Here is a 17,136-nt window from a genome sequence, read left to right as displayed (position 1 = left end):
CATCAAGCTTACTAATTTGGTGTATTTTAATAGTTTTCGTGTGCTCATTTTCACAAATAATGCTTCGTATTTTATTTTATTTCATGGGTAAAGTCGAAATTGAAAACAAACACAATGGTATATTAATTTTGAAACTATACTGTCAATTTGTTCTAAACAGGTCTTAAACTAATAAGTGATAATTACTCTTCCAGTCACTGTTTAAACCTGTTAAACGTATTCATTATGGTTAAATCAATACTGTGTAAACACATATCATTCAATTAATGAAAAGCCGTTTGGTTAATTTTCCGAGACTGTTCAATGCTGTGTATTTACCGGTAACATTCTTAACAAAACTTGATTTTCTGCACGAAATAAATGTAAAAAGTTATAAATTTACATTTAAATGATATTAAGGTTAAAAAGGTTACTTAAAACTAAAATTTAAACAATATTATAGTAATACCATGTATGAACAAGTAGCAATAGTTTGATAACTAAGTGTGAGTAAGTAACAGATTAATATGTATATTGTTTTTACATTCCAGCAGTGTAGTGTCATAATTATTAAGAATCCGTACAATCTTCATATTTCTTATTTAAATCATACAATACTTCTTTTTTGGGGGAAAATACATTCACAAAATATATATCTTTAAAAAACACAAAATATTTGATTTAATTTTGATCTAATGAAATATAGTAAGAAAAGAAGTGGAACTGACAACACGGCCGACACTCGGCTAACCGAGAGATTGGTCGGTTAATCTATAGTGAGTATGCGGCTATATATATCGGCGGTTGGTCTGTTAATCGGGTTGGCTAAAGTCTGTTAATCAGGTGTTATCGAGAAAATCATTGAAAGCTCAGCATGTTTCATTGTATAACTTTCTAAATATACTTTCATCATAAAAAGTATTCATGTCTAACAAAACAATTCAATGTACTGAATTTAGTGGTGTAATTATTATTTTTCTAGCTTCGATGTACGATCTATAAAATGAAAAGGCGGGTTACTCATCATTAAATTTATACACATTTTACACACATAAAATGTACACAAATTGACACATTGGTTAAATTTACTTGCATTCAATATTTTTAACATCGAAAAGAGAAAGGCATTATGTTTGTTAACCATATTGATATCATTGTGTGAAAAATCTACACGAAAATCTGTAATTTGGTGACATAAATCAATCTTTATTTAAAACCTGGTCTGTTAATGGGTCGGATGTATAAAACCCGGTCTGTTAATTGGTCTGTTAAGAGTTATGAATGGCAATAAAAGTATAATTTTATTGCTATATGGGGTGTTATCTGATCAAATGAGTAGGCTCAAGACGAGCGGCTAAAATACACGAAAACAACACATGAGCAATGAAACATAACATATACGGAAACAACACATGAAATTGAAAATTGATAAAAATGGTTTCAAAAAGTGTAATATTTAAGTAATATTAATTTCATCCAAGAATGATCGCATATATCATGTTAATTCTGTTTAATTGTCATGAATGACACAAATTTTTCATCTACATTGGTAACCAGTATATAAATCAGAGATAGTAACTAAACATCAGTAAGTAAAATATATTGGGATGACAAAATATGAAAAATAAAGAAAGAATAATGAGTAAGATAAATAAGATGTAGAAAAAAATGACATAACAATTTAAAGAATACAGAAATAAACAATACCCCCAATCCGGACCCTCATGGTATACACAAGAATCTGGATGGAAACGCGGAATAAAGAATAATATATAAGGACAGAAAAGAGTGATACATTGCTAAAACCGAGAGAAAAATAACACTTGTTTAAGAATACAAACATGAAAAAACCGATGGCTGTTGAAACAGTAACGGATTGCGATGTACTTATATTGGTGACAAATTCTAGAAGTTTACATGCGGACAACTATGGTGGCAGGTTAATGCCATTTTGCGTTTTAGCGTTTTCGCCTTACATATTCTATATAACGAAAACGCGAAACCGATTTCTCGTTTTCGACTTCGCGTTTTCGCGATTTCGCGTTTTCGCCCTATAGAATATGAAAGGGGAAATCGCGAAAACGCGAAATGGATTTCACCGGCCAACATAGACAACTGTATTTCTCCTCTGCACTTATGTAGAAAGGAACTAAACCGAATAAAATGAATTGAAACTAAAAATAACAAATGTAGCTGCATTCATGATGCTGACGAATTAGGGTTTAACGTCCAGATACAAATATCATGCTCATATGTGAACGAGAACACGTTATATGTACCCTGTGTTGTATTTGAAAGACACTTTCAGTCGGAATTGAGAACGTGCTACTTCGAACAGACACAAAAATTAAGGCTAATTGAAAAAGTCAATAAAACATTCATGCTTATTCCAGAGGCCAATCCATATCACGCTATATTGAAGTGACACACCCTTCAATAAAATGCAAAGAAAGTCAAAATAAAAATGCTCTTTCTAGGATACTGGGTACCGTATTGTCATTTTTGTTTACTCAGGAACATCTCATTCTTAAATTTTTCAAGGGCAAAATATAAAGGTAGCAAAATTATTGTCGTGGCTAAATAACTATTAACTGACACAATTTCAATTGTCCAACCCATTAACAGACTTTATTCCCATAATTTTCACTAAAACGTGGTATTATTCACGTTATTTTACAATTATGAAATATTTACTTATGTCAATTTATTTTTTAGAACCACAGTACTATTTTTTGTCCTTTAAATGATATCTAAATTTGTTTGTTTCGCCTTTTATTAAAAAAATTGCTATGCATATAAGCATAAATACTACATACTTGCGCGACGTCTTTTGGTTTTACTGAAAACTGCGCAGACTAAGAAATGTTTTTACAAGTGCAAAATGTTCTATGATAGATATCATTTTGTCAGACACTTTTCTTTTTTTGATTTGGTTCTTATAACATGCCAAAAATCTGTATATTTGATAGAGTTTGACATTAAATTAAGCGTTTTACTCTTAACAGACGTATAACCAACCCGATTAACAGACCAATCGCCCATATAGCCGCATACTCAATATAGATTAACCGACCAATCTCTCGGTTAGCCGAGTGTCGGCTGTGGACAATCGTTCTGAATGTGTATATTCTCGTTTATTTTTATTTTTATTTGTATCAATTTGTAATAATACTTTCGGCTAGTAAACCAATTTTAATCTAAAACAATCATTTTGATATGAGCAGATCTTAATTGACTGTACAGTACAATAATAAGTCATTTTCAGTTTTCATTAAATTTTTAGACTTATCCACTGCAGTAAACTCAGTTCACTTTAGACTATTTATTGTTTGACTTTTCAGATGATGTTAAGATCAAATGACTTTTTAAGAATGATACACATTTACCAGTGTTTCTAATTAAATTGGTTACAAAATGGTATCCATACATAAAATAGCATGGCGTTAGTTTCACTAATCTTTGGAATAAAGGTGGACACAACAAGCATAACTTACATACATCTATTTTTACCACTGGAGTCGAAGTTGTTAGCTGATAAATGCACATGAATTGTAATATTTTAGAAAGGATTGAATTTAAAATTATATAACAGTCCTGGTGGATACGATTTTTAATTTAAATTCGGCGTTTTCCAGGTTATGCAAACTCGTTTGTTTTGACAACTGTAACAATATCTCTTCTCTTTTTTCATGGCAAATCAGAATATATTATTATTCCATTAAAAGTTTAAATGTATTTTTTTTATATCGAGAAACAAGGTAAGGGTATTGTAGAATATGTAATCTCAACCGCTAAAAAACAGCCCTGATCAGCAACTAATTCAAGGATTGAGCAGTCTAGAACCGAATTTTTTAAACTAAAGAAGGAGACACTTCTATTTACCACATTCTACGGAAGCGTATTAGCGCCACACATTTTTATTTTTATCTTTCTTCCTATATTTGCGTAGGTTTGTGTTATAACGTAAACATAGAAAGAAAAATAAATTAATGTGTGGCGCTAATACGCTTCCGTAATATTCAGTGAAAAATATTTTCACATTTTAATATATTAAAATATGTACTGAAGTATCTAAATCTCCTTTTAATTTGAATAATTGACAACTTCAATTATAATGTTATGGAAAATATGTACATGTTTCTTTTTATATTTACCTTGCAAGACAATAAAATATAATTAAGGCCTGTGTTAGTCAAACATGTCACAACGTTTCTATTTAATTATTCAACACGGAATTTCGAATGCGTGGTGTTGAGCGATCCTGTTCTGAGTATATATAAATAAAAATCCTTTTGAAGCAGTAAATTTAAACATACTGACTGTGATTTTAATTCATGCACATTTTCTATTTGTTTTAGGTGTCTGCATCAGTATGCCACCATCAAATATAACAGCATGGTTAACATCTTTGTTTAATGGGGTTCCTGATGTTAAAACTATTCAAAAATTACAAGAAAGCAGTTTTTACGCTCCAAAGAAGACAGTCACAGATACAACCATAGCCTATTACCTTTACTGCCAACCGATTTTCATACTTTTGCTCGTGATTTGGTTGATGATGTCAATAAGACTTATTTGGACGGGGAATAACTTAACAAAATTTGCCCTTATGATAGCTTACACTAGCCTTGATATAACAGCGTTAATGGTGCAGAATATAGCTCTGATAGCCGTTTATTCGACAAAAGATTATTACATTCAATACGAGTTGTGTTATGTGTATGAAGCGACAGCTGTATTCTTTCCAAATGCTATGCGAACGATTTCACAATGGCTTAAAGTTGGTCAAGCATTAACTGTATTCCTTATGTTTTACAAAACTTTGGCATTTAAAGTCATTGTTAATGCAAGAGCAAGTGCATTATTTGTAACAATGTCTGTGTTTATTTCGTGTACCATATCTGTTACATATTATTTTTTACATGTTAGATTTGAAAAGGCAATGACAGTTGACAAGACAACAAAGGAAGTAAAAGAAATATGTCGCTATCCACATATTTTCACAGACATAAATGTAAATAAGAGATATAGAAATGCAGAATTTATCGTTACGATCATTAATGATTTAGTACAACATATTATACCGGGTATAATGATGATTTGCTTGTTTCTAGGTATTCGGCGTCTTGTAAAAAAACAAATTAAGATCCGAAAACGTCTTCAAAGAGAGAGTACGGAAAGAGAAATTTCAGACATAAGACTTGCAAAGGTAACAATGGCTACAACTATAATTTCTCTCATGTTCATCATACCCGGAATTCCTTCAACCATTCTTTTGTACAATGATCTTCATTTTGTTGAATATGTACACAATATCTTAGACGTCTTGGCTTCCGTCACTCGAGTATTACTAGTTCTAAGTATACCAATCAATTTTCTATTATTCAGTTGGCTTAGTGGACAATTTAGAAACAGAGTTTTGGTAATTTTGAAGCGTATGCATTCGTGTATATAGGCATTAGCATTACACAAGACTACCTATATTCCATGTTCCTTACTGTAAACAACTTTATTTTCGCGAATACTTTTTGGAAGTTTAGCCCTCTTGTACCACACTTCGCAGAGATTAAAACTCGCGTGTCTAAATTTTCTTGATGTAGTTGAATTCGGAAAGATCCAAGTTTTACATATTCGCGACGAGTTAATTTACGTTAACAAAGAAAGAAATCAAACCTCTTGAAGGAATTTTTGGGCAACTTAATTTAGTTGAATTAGTTCAGGTTCTTGTTGCAAACTTATTTGATCTGTTTATGAAAATAGTGTGTTCTATTAAATTTATTGTGTGTCGTTCATTTATCATTGTATAGACTAAGTATGTTTGTATTTGAATAAACTCATCATAGATGACAGGATTAACATTTTGTACGCCAGAGGCGCGTTTCGACCACAAAAGAGTCAACAGTGATGCCCGAATCATCAAAGTAAAATAGGCCAAATATAGTTCGAAGTTAAAAAGCAAAGCAGACCTAAAATTCCGAAAGTTTTTTCTCCAAATAAAGGTAAGGTAATCTATTATACCTTGGGTAAAAAATCTTGTAGTATTTCGAAAAATATATTTTGATCATTGTCCTCTTGATTTCGTCTCTATGGTGAGTCTATACAAGTGTATCACAGTAAATAAATAGGTACCTTTATCGTGTAACTTCTTTTCAATGTCCATAATACTAACATGCTAATGTGTGATACAATTTATGCAAAATGTAATGAAAAAGAAAACAATTTTATAGTAGTACATACCAATGATAACATTAAGATTTTTTTTTATTACTTTCAAGCATAGAAAACTATGTGTATTTTAATATAAGAAATATTTGAAATAAAACTGAAATTTTGTTGCCTGTGAAAATTAGTTGGAATAAGCAACCTTAGTTGAAAACAAAAGCAAAATTAAAAAAAAAAAACAAAAACATAAGAATTATACAGACATACTATATCATATAAGTTATCTCAATTCTACTGTCATTGCTTCTGGATGGGTAATTCTCTTTCATGCCGATAGTTCAACAGTAGGGGTATTGACACGATCACATTGAACATATGATATTAGTGAGTGAGGTAACTTGGTTATTAAGTCTAGTTTTATCAGTACAACTCGTTTCCATTTGATCTTACCTTAGGCAAGAGGTGAAAAGTCACATTCTAACAATATAGTTTATTGTCTGTAAAAGTTAGATGTATTTGTATGTTAGTTTGAATTCTTTAGTAAGTGGTGTTTTGTATGGCTGTGATGCGTACATTGACCTATAATGGTTTACTTTTTATTTGAATTATTATTTGGTTGGAGAGTTGTCTCATTGGCACTCACACCACATCTTCCTATATCTATTTACACAGTTTTGGCTGCTGGATCCCAATTATTGTCACATTGACCTATTATAATTTTCTTTGTGTTGCTCACCAAATTTGTTCAATATAACGGAACTATACACAACTATCATACAAGTGGGAGATTTAGTAAACTTTAAATCCATGTTTAGCCCATATTTTTTTTCTCCGGAAAATGCTTGTACCCGGTCAGGAATATGACAATTCTTATGCATACGGTCCATTGGTGGACAAAGTCTAACGTTTTATTTCGTCAGTTTTTTGCGAACTTTATCGTTTGTTGATTTACAGTTCGGTATTTTTGTTATACTTTTTTAGTACCTATTCACTGAAACAGCTTAACTGAAAGAGGAAGTACCTATAGTATAGTTGCAAAATTAAACAGACCTTCGTGTATAAAAAAAACATAAAAACATGGTGAATGATCACAGGATCTTGATCAATAAAATATATTTTTTTCTTAAAACATTGAACAACTTGTCGTTTGTTTTCCTCAGGATAAATTTTAAAAAGTTCTGCATTGTAGTAAAATCATTTTTGATCACCAATCTGTATACATCCATCAGATTTTAAATTAGTGTAAAGACGTCATAAACAGTCTGAGAAAAGTATGACATAATGCAATGCCAAAATATAAATAAACAATATAGACCGGAGGTATCAAGAGTACTCACATCTGTAGTTATCTATATTTAGTTGTGTTTCAAATGTTTCAAAACAAGCGATAAACTACTAACAGATTTATCTACTGTGTTAAATAGATAATCTCTAAGAACAAGTTACTATGTATGTTGGCGTTTGTGTTTGTAGCAGTTCAGTGTTTCTGTTGTTCCATTGTTTTTCCTCTTATAGTTGATGTGTTCATCTCGTTTTTTGTTTGTGATCTGGATTTGTTTCAGTTAAATGGATTTATGACTAATGAACAGCGGTATATTACTATTGCCTTTATTCAAGAGTCAACGACTTTACAAGGATCGGATCTAAATTTATGGGCTACAAAAACAGCATTGACGTGAATATAAGGATTTGATGTCCCGTTTTGAACTCTACAGGCATAACCAAACTTCCTAACCAAATAGTTGTATTTATTGATTGTAAAAATAAGATGATCTGAAATGATTGCAAATGAGAAAACTCTCAGCAAGATGTTTTTATGCTTTATCTGTTTTCATAAGGGGTTTCTTGTAAAGTTTTTGTCAATAAAATGTCTGTCATTGTTGTAATAAAATTTGTGTATTCAAATCTGAGTTTTCTTTTAACAGCTTCAATGTCAAGTGATCTGAAACTGTTTTGGGACTCTGGATTCCCCCACAAATAAAAACTGACCGCCACGAAATAGAACAATAGTGTTAAAAGTGGCATTAAACACCAAGCAATCAATCACTTTACCCTTGGACACGTAGGATGTTACTATAATAAGGAATAAAATAAAATTGGTTTTCGGTAAATATATATTCATCTCTTCCTTCAGACACAAGGTTTTGTTATGGATTGATCCCAGTATGTCGTTGACACTAATTTAGTTTTAGAACAGATTCTAGAGAGAAAACGGTTTCATTTTAAAAATAAAATCTGTTTATATAAGAGTAATGTGATGTGTCATAATAACCAAAGCGATCAATAACCTACGGACAACTGCTTAATGTACGGCTTTCAAAGATGATCAAAACTCATACCTTATAGAAAGATATAAAACGTTTAAAGATAAAAAAAAAAAAAAAAAGGTGGAAACATTCAAAAGAGAATAACAAATCCAAAAGCATAAGATCAGTAAAGTAAAAAACCTAAAAGAACAAGAATGTGTTCAAATTACACGGATGCCCCACTCGCACTATGTTCAGTGGACCGTGAAATGATGGTAAACAATCTAATTTGGCGTTAAAATAAGAAAGATCATATTAACATAGGGAACATGATTGGCCTTTAACTTTATCAAAAACTACCTTGACCAAAAACTTTTAAATGAAGCTGGACAGACGGACGAACGGACGAATGGATGGACGAACTAACGGTCGCACAGACCCTAAAACATAGTGCCCATCTACTATGGTAAGTAGGGCATAAAACAATTATAACATAAAGCAACCAACGATGACCTTTGAAGACATACACGTTGAGAATGTAGGGTGATGTAACAGTATAATATAATAAAGAGCTGCGCCATAAGTGCATGATAAGCCTGTCGCTTTTTCAACAAATAAAGTTCCCCATAACTTCCCAATGTCATAGCAGAAATTTATTTAAAAAAAGGGGGGAAACAACTAAAGGGAGGTTATTTTTATAGATATAAATCAGTCACCAAAGTTGCATGAAAATTGTTTAAAGCACTTTTGAGTTATTGTTCGACAACTGGAAAATCCCTCCCCTTTTTTAGTAATCCAAAAATCGGAAACGTAAATTCTGAAATTTATAAACATCAAAAGAGATCGTACGTCAATAATCATAAACAATTCACCAAAGTTTCATAAAAAATGGTCAATGGATTTTTGAGATATCGTCCGCAAATTAAAAAATCCTCCTTTTTAATGTCTTTAAATAAAACCCCATGACTTGGAAACGTAAAATCTTAAACTTATAAAAATGAAAAGGGAGCTTACCTCAATAGACTTAAACAGTTCATCATAGTTTCATGCAAAAAAGGTTAAAGCAGTTTTAAGTTTTTGCCAGCCATGTTGACGACGGATGGACAGACAGACAGAAGACAACGGTATACAATAGTGCGTCCCGTAAACGGGCGTATATAAAAAAAATGCTTAAAAATCATTTGGAATAGGCTTTGCTTATTACAAAAAAAAATAATATCGTAAATGATAAACATTATAAAAGACCAAAAAAAAATTGGATCTAGGAGTAATCACAATCACCTAAAGCTAACTTAAAGCCCAATTTTAAAAGAGAAGCGAAAGATACAAACGAAATATTCATACTCTTATATAAGTCTCACCAGGATGAAGCTAGCGAACAATAAGGCGATATATCTAAAAACCGAAAAAATGATAAAGGCAGCAACGACCGTTAAATATATATATATATTTTAAAATACAGAAATTCCGTCTCGAAATTGCAATTTCAACTTTACCAGGAAATGGTATTTATCCCATCTATTTATAAAACCAGCCACATCCCTTTTCAGGCTTATATTCAGTACCACATTAAATTTGCAACTTTCAACGGATTAGTTGTAGATTTTAGACCACCAATATACCCTCTGTAATTTAGAACGTATGCAGGAGTAGTCCTTCCCTGCAAAAAAGCGCATTTGATGTCTTTGAACTAACAAACAAATTTGCGGAAGAAATTATGTAGATACCTTTTAGCCAAAATTGACTTATACTTGGTTAATTGGCTATATAGGTCTTGTAGAGGAGAAACAGGCGCATCGTTTGCTAAACGTTTCAAGTGGTGCTATGTTCAAAAATCGGAAACTAGGGCTCACAATTTGAGAAATTTGGAAAAAAACCAGTGGGTTGGCCTATTCCATGGCTTCTAGACAAAAATGATAAGGGGTGTTACTGGCTATGGCTATATAGGTCTTGTAGTGGAGAAACAGGCGCATCGTTTCCGCAAGGTTTCGAGTGGTGCTATGTTAAAAAATCTGAAACTAGGTCTCAAATTTGGAAAAATTTGGAAAAAAAAACAGTGGGTTGGCCTATTCCATGGCTTCTAGACAAAAACAATGAGGGGTGTCACGGAGTATGGCTATATACGTCTTGTAGAGGAGAAACATGCGCATCTTTTGAGCAAGGTTTCGAGTGGCGCTATTTTCAAATATCTAAAAATAGGGCTTCAAATAAGAAAAAAATGTGAAAAAAACAGAGTGTTGGCTTATTTCATGGCTTCTATAGAAGAATAATGAGGGGTATCACAAGTTTGGCTATACAGGTCGTGTAGTAGAGAAACAAGCGCATCGTTTGCGCAAGGTTTTGAGTGGTGCTATGTTCATCAATCTGAAATTAGGGCTCACAATTTAAAAAAATTGGAAAAAAAACAAGGGGGTTGGTCTATTCCATGGCTTCTAGAGAAGAAGAATGAGGGGTGTCACGCGGTATGGCTATATAGGTTTTGTAGAAGAGAAACCGGCGCATCGGTTGCGTAAGGTTTCAAGTGGCGCTATGTTCAAAAATCTGAAACTAGGGTCAAGTTTGAAAATTTTTGAATAAAGACAGGGGAGTTGGCCTATTCCATAGCTTCTAAACAAAAATAATAAGGGGTGTTACAGGGTATGGCTATATAGGTCTGGAAGTGGAGAAACAGGCGCATCGTTTGCGCAAGGTTTCGAATTGCGCTATGTTAAGAAATCTGAAACTGGGTCTCAAAAATTGAAAAACTTGAAGAAAAAAACAGGGGGGGTGGCCTATTCCATGGCTTCAAAAGAAAAACAATGAGGGATGTCACGGATTATGGCTATATAGGTCTGGTAGTGGAGAAACAGACGCATCGTTTGCGCAAGGTTTCGAGTGGCGCTATGTTAAAAAATCTGAAACTAGGGCTCAAAATTGGAAAAATTTGGAAAAAAAAACAGTGGGTAGGCCTATTCCATGGTTTGTAGAGAAAAATAATCAAGAGTTTCAAGGGGTATGGCTATATAGGTCTTGTAGAGGAGAAACAGGCCCATCGTTTGTGCAAGGTTTCGAGTGGCGCTATGTTCCAAAAACTGAAACTAGGGCTCAAAATTTGAATAAAAACAAGGGAGTTGGCCTATTCCATGGTGTCATGAGGGGTGTCACGGAGTATGGCTTTATAGGTCTTATACAGGCGTAACAGGCGCAAAATTTGCGCAAAGTTTCGAGTGGTGCTATGTTCATCAATCTAAAGTAAGGGCTCACAATTTTAAAAATTTGGAAAAAAAAACAAGTGGGGTTGGTCTATTTCATGGCTTCTAGAGAAGAATGAGGGTTGTCACGGGGAATGGCTATATACGTCTTGTAGAGGAGAAACATGCGCATCTTTTGAGCAAGGTTTCGAGTGGCGCTATTTTCAAATATCTAAAAATAGGGCTTCAAATAAGAAAAAAATGTGAAAAAAACAGAGTGTTGGCTTATTTCATGGCTTCTATAGAAGAATAATGAGGGGTATCACAAGTTTGGCTATACAGGTCGTGTAGTAGAGAAACAAGCGCATCGTTTGCGCAAGGTTTTGAGTGGTGCTATGTTCATCAATCTGAAATTAGGGCTCACAATTTAAAAAAATTGGAAAAAAAACAAGGGGGTTGGTCTATTCCATGGCTTCTAGAGAAGAAGAATGAGGGGTGTCACGCGGTATGGCTATATAGGTTTTGTAGAAGAGAAACCGGCGCATCGGTTGCGTAAGGTTTCAAGTGGCGCTATGTTCAAAAATCTGAAACTAGGGTCAAGTTTGAAAATTTTTGAATAAAGACAGGGGAGTTGGCCTATTCCATAGCTTCTAAACAAAAATAATAAGGGGTGTTACAGGGTATGGCTATATAGGTCTGGAAGTGGAGAAACAGGCGCATCGTTTGCGCAAGGTTTCGAATTGCGCTATGTTAAGAAATCTGAAACTGGGTCTCAAAAATTGAAAAACTTGAAGAAAAAAACAGGGGGGGTGGCCTATTCCATGGCTTCAAAAGAAAAACAATGAGGGATGTCACGGATTATGGCTATATAGGTCTGGTAGTGGAGAAACAGACGCATCGTTTGCGCAAGGTTTCGAGTGGCGCTATGTTAAAAAATCTGAAACTAGGGCTCAAAATTGGAAAAATTTGGAAAAAAAAACAGTGGGTAGGCCTATTCCATGGTTTGTAGAGAAAAATAATCAAGAGTTTCAAGGGGTATGGCTATATAGGTCTTGTAGAGGAGAAACAGGCCCATCGTTTGTGCAAGGTTTCGAGTGGCGCTATGTTCCAAAAACTGAAACTAGGGCTCAAAATTTGAATAAAAACAAGGGAGTTGGCCTATTCCATGGTGTCATGAGGGGTGTCACGGAGTATGGCTTTATAGGTCTTATACAGGCGTAACAGGCGCAAAATTTGCGCAAAGTTTCGAGTGGTGCTATGTTCATCAATCTAAAGTAAGGGCTCACAATTTTAAAAATTTGGAAAAAAAAACAAGTGGGGTTGGTCTATTTCATGGCTTCTAGAGAAGAATGAGGGTTGTCACGGGGAATGGCTATATATAGGTCTTGTAGAGGAGAAACCGGCGCATCGTTTGCGCAGGTTTCGAGTGGCGCTATGTTCAAAAAGTTGAAACTAGGGTTCAAGTTAGAAAATTTTTGAATAAAAACAGGGGAGTTGGCCTATTCCATGGCTTCTAGAGATAAATAATAAAGGGTGTCACGGGATGTGGCTATATATAGGTCTTGTAGAGGAGAAACAGGCGCATCTTTTGCGCAAGGTTTCGAGTGGCGCTATGTTTAAAATTCTGAAACAAGGGCTCACAATTTGAAAAATTGGAAAACAAACCAGGGGGTGGCCTATTCCATGGCTTTTAGAGAAGAAAATGAGGGGTGTCACGGGGTATGGATTTATAGGTCTTGTAGAGGAGCTTGTTCGTCACCAAGTAATCATAAACCACTAATATTTTACGATGGGTGCCAATCCCAGGGGTACTGGCATATACATGTAACCCACTCATCATATATTTCGAAGACGAAGGCGTCTCTTCCACAGTGTTTTTGCAGGAGTTGATATATAAGTGGATGAACAGATTTTCCAAAGACGTACAAACTATCGTAACATATATACCCCAACCAGAGGAGTAAGTTGTTTAGAAGCGTCTTTTTATGTCAGTCTGAAGTGTAAGAGGAATATATAGACAAACAGTCGCTTCGTATTTACAACTAGCAACGGGCGACGACGGAGGAGTGGGTCGAGGAAATTCCACTTCACGAGTACTACCAGTTGATGATTCATGAACAAACTGGTTAAAAACTCAACGGTGGAGATGCATCGTTTGGGACACAACTTTGCAGGACCTGGTTCTAAGCTGAACAAACGAAAACATACAGTTAGAACCCAAAAACTTCAGACCAAACCTATCGATGCGTCCCTTAAGCTGCGTATAATCATTATCTTAATTTGCTGTTTATACACTTCTTTGGTCCATCGAAAGGTGTGTTTACACTCTCCAATTACAGAGAAAAACCCTTACCGTGTAGTCGGCTATAAAAGGCCCCGACATGAAAAATATTAAAGCAATTCAATAGAGAAAACTAACAGCCTAATTTTTAACACAATAGTTTACGAAAAACAAATATGACAGACATGAATCAACGAAAATCAACGACATAAAGAATGTGCAGGGGTTTAACATGTTTGTGAGCGCTCAACCTTCCCTTAACCTCTGACACTGGTATTACAGTACAACAAAAGAAACTACTATAAAAATCAGTTGAAAAGGGCTTAACCAATCAGATCGATACAAAGCAGAAAAAAACATACAACAGAAATACTGACCGAACGTGGCATTTACGATCATCGAAGAAGGTAACAAAGGACCATCACTGTAACATCAGGGTTAAAAGAAATCGTTTCTTTGTCATAAATTTTAGTAAATGTGTAAAAAAAAAAAAAGAGCAAAATTAAACAATGTTAATAAAACGACCCAATGATGGTGCCTTGGAATATCTAAATTTGAAACCAGAGGACAAATCAGAGGACAAAACAGTTAAGCAACAGTACGTCAACAGCAACGAAACAAGTGTATATTAAACACTGTTACAATGAATGGGATTGACTTTCAAACTCGTAAGACAAAAAAATTAAACCGACAGCGCCACGGCAACAAGGTACAAACGACGTGCAAAAAGACAAACAACAGTTTACAAAACACAACATAGAAACTTAAGACTGAGCAACACGACCACCCTCCCCCGGTCTATCTTATGTGCTATGGAAATACTGCTAAATATGTGGCACCCGAGGTCTTTACCAAACAACGACCCCTTTCCAGACAATACATAGTTTCCCTTCATATCATAAAACGGTTACTGGACAACTCCTTTGTAACACGACGGGTGCCGAATGTGGAGCAGGATCTGATTACCCTTCCGGAGCACCTGAGATCACCCCTAGGTTTTTGGTGGGGTTCGTGTTGTTTATTCTTTAGTTTTCTATGTTGTGTAGTGTGTGCTGTTGTTTGTTTGTCTTTTTCATTTTTAGCCATGGCGTTGTCAGTTTGTTTTAGATTTATGAGTTTGACTGTCCCTTTGGTATCTTTCGTCCCTCTTTTGTAGCAACAACACTAGCTTATAGAAGACATTAAGAGAATTGACTTAATGATTACTTTATTGTGTAAGACGTTTATTACTCAAACAGCTAGTATATATACGATGTGGTATTTAAAGAGGAGAGGGATTTGAGATCTGAATAAAACATGTCAATTCGTTATATTTTGTTATAATGCTTATGTTTGTCATTTGTGAAATTTCAACTCAATTGTAATAGTCTTTGTTCGGTGCATTTTTAATTGGTTAAATAAAGTGAGAATAAAATTGAAAGGAAATATTTCTTAAAACATGACACAACTAATAAAAGCACTTTCAACTAATACCGATTCCAATTATTGGTCCAAGGACACAGTTATCGTCCTTTGGTTCCTAGTGTAAACAGTGTATAACTTGCATGTTTTATTTGATACACTTTCCCAATTTATTTCTTGATATTAAATGCATGAAATATTAAGTAGGGGGATGTAATTACATGTTAAACAAAATTGGATGCTGAATCTTTATGTTAAGTAGTGATTTGGTCCAGGTCAAAAATGTCAAATTTTATCACGTCTGAAGCTGTCAAACTGAATTTTACACCCCTTAACACAGAATTGTCAATATTTTGAGTTAGAGCTGGTAGAAGTTTCTATAATTTGATATTATTTGTCTCACTGGTAGTACACTACACTGTAAAATCTTTTTGAGAAATAGCAGATGCGATTTTTTTAATTTGAATTTATTGTCTAAAAAAAATGCACTACGAAATAACTGTGTTCTCGGGCCTAAACTAGGAATTCATAAGACATAACTGCTCCTAGTGAGTCATCCAATAACCGTTAAACATTTTGAAAGGCTACTAAAAATACTGCAATAAATGATAATCTACTATTTATGAAAAATCTTAAGTTCAATTTACAGTAATGGGCTATGTCAAATATTATGTAAAATTTTGCATACAGCTTTGACTAGTTTAACTTTAACTGAAAATCGAAAAAATAATGCATTTGTCTTTTTTATTTTCTGAAAAATATTACTGATGGAATTCTTTCTAAACCGATGAACGAACATTTGTATAGAAAGCACATAAAATCGGCGAGATACAATTATTTTTTCGATTATAATTTATATTTCAACGAGCCAAAGTTGTATGCAACATGTTACCAAAATATGTGGCATAGCCCATTTACTGTTCCTTGCAATTGACCTTAAGGAGAACATTTGCTTTAACAGAAATCCTCAACACATTAATTGTATAAATCACGAATAACAATTGATTCATCCTATATAATCACACTAATATATAAATCAAATGTTAAGTGAATTTGTTGACAATACATTTTTAGGCTTCTATGTAAATAAATGCATAATAGTATAAGATAAATATATATCTTACATTTTAAAGATACCAAGTAACCAAATTATGCTCTAGATTGTGTATACATACAGTAATAATAATTTTCCGTTGAAGAAATATCCTTTTCAAATATAGGAGGTAGGTAATTTTTCTTAAGAACACGTACAAAAATATGTTTACATATAGTAAAACTATACATAATTTTCCGTATGGATCATTTAATCGCAGTTCCGTTTAAGTAGTATGCAATGATATAAAGCATGTTGGAAAAATAAACATAGTTTAAAAAACTACTATTGTAAATGAAAATAAAAGACTGAGGCTTATGGTGCTATAACGATAATTATATCGTATTAGTATTGTAAAGTCTTAAATGTTGACCCAATCATTATACCGCCGCTTCGAAAAAGTGGGGGTATGCTGTTTTACCTCTGTCTGTCCGTCCGTCCAACCGTCAATCCGTCAGTAAGTCCGTCAGTTCGTCCGTCCGTCCCAAGAATATTTTCGTTGAATCTATTTCATGAACTACATTACAAGGATTTCTGAAAGGTTTATTGAAGTCGGCTATATCGTGTGATGCGTTTTCAGATTCATTACTCAACAACTTTCTGTTTACCGAACACTTTTCACATGAAAGCCAAGTTAAAAATTTTCGTCAAATTTTTCTCAGGAACTACAATACAATGATTTCTGAGATTTGGTTTCAAGGTTTATATAAGTCAGCTATACTGTGTGATGGTTTTTTTTTCAGATTCACAACTCAAAAACGTAATATTTGGACGGGGGTATCATCAGTAGCTCGCACCATCACT

Source organism: Mytilus edulis, chromosome 13, assembly GCF_963676685.1.
Source record: "Mytilus edulis chromosome 13, xbMytEdul2.2, whole genome shotgun sequence".
In the NCBI taxonomy this organism is placed as follows: domain Eukaryota; kingdom Metazoa; phylum Mollusca; class Bivalvia; order Mytilida; family Mytilidae; genus Mytilus; species Mytilus edulis.
Note: the sequence above shows the minus strand (reverse complement) of the source record.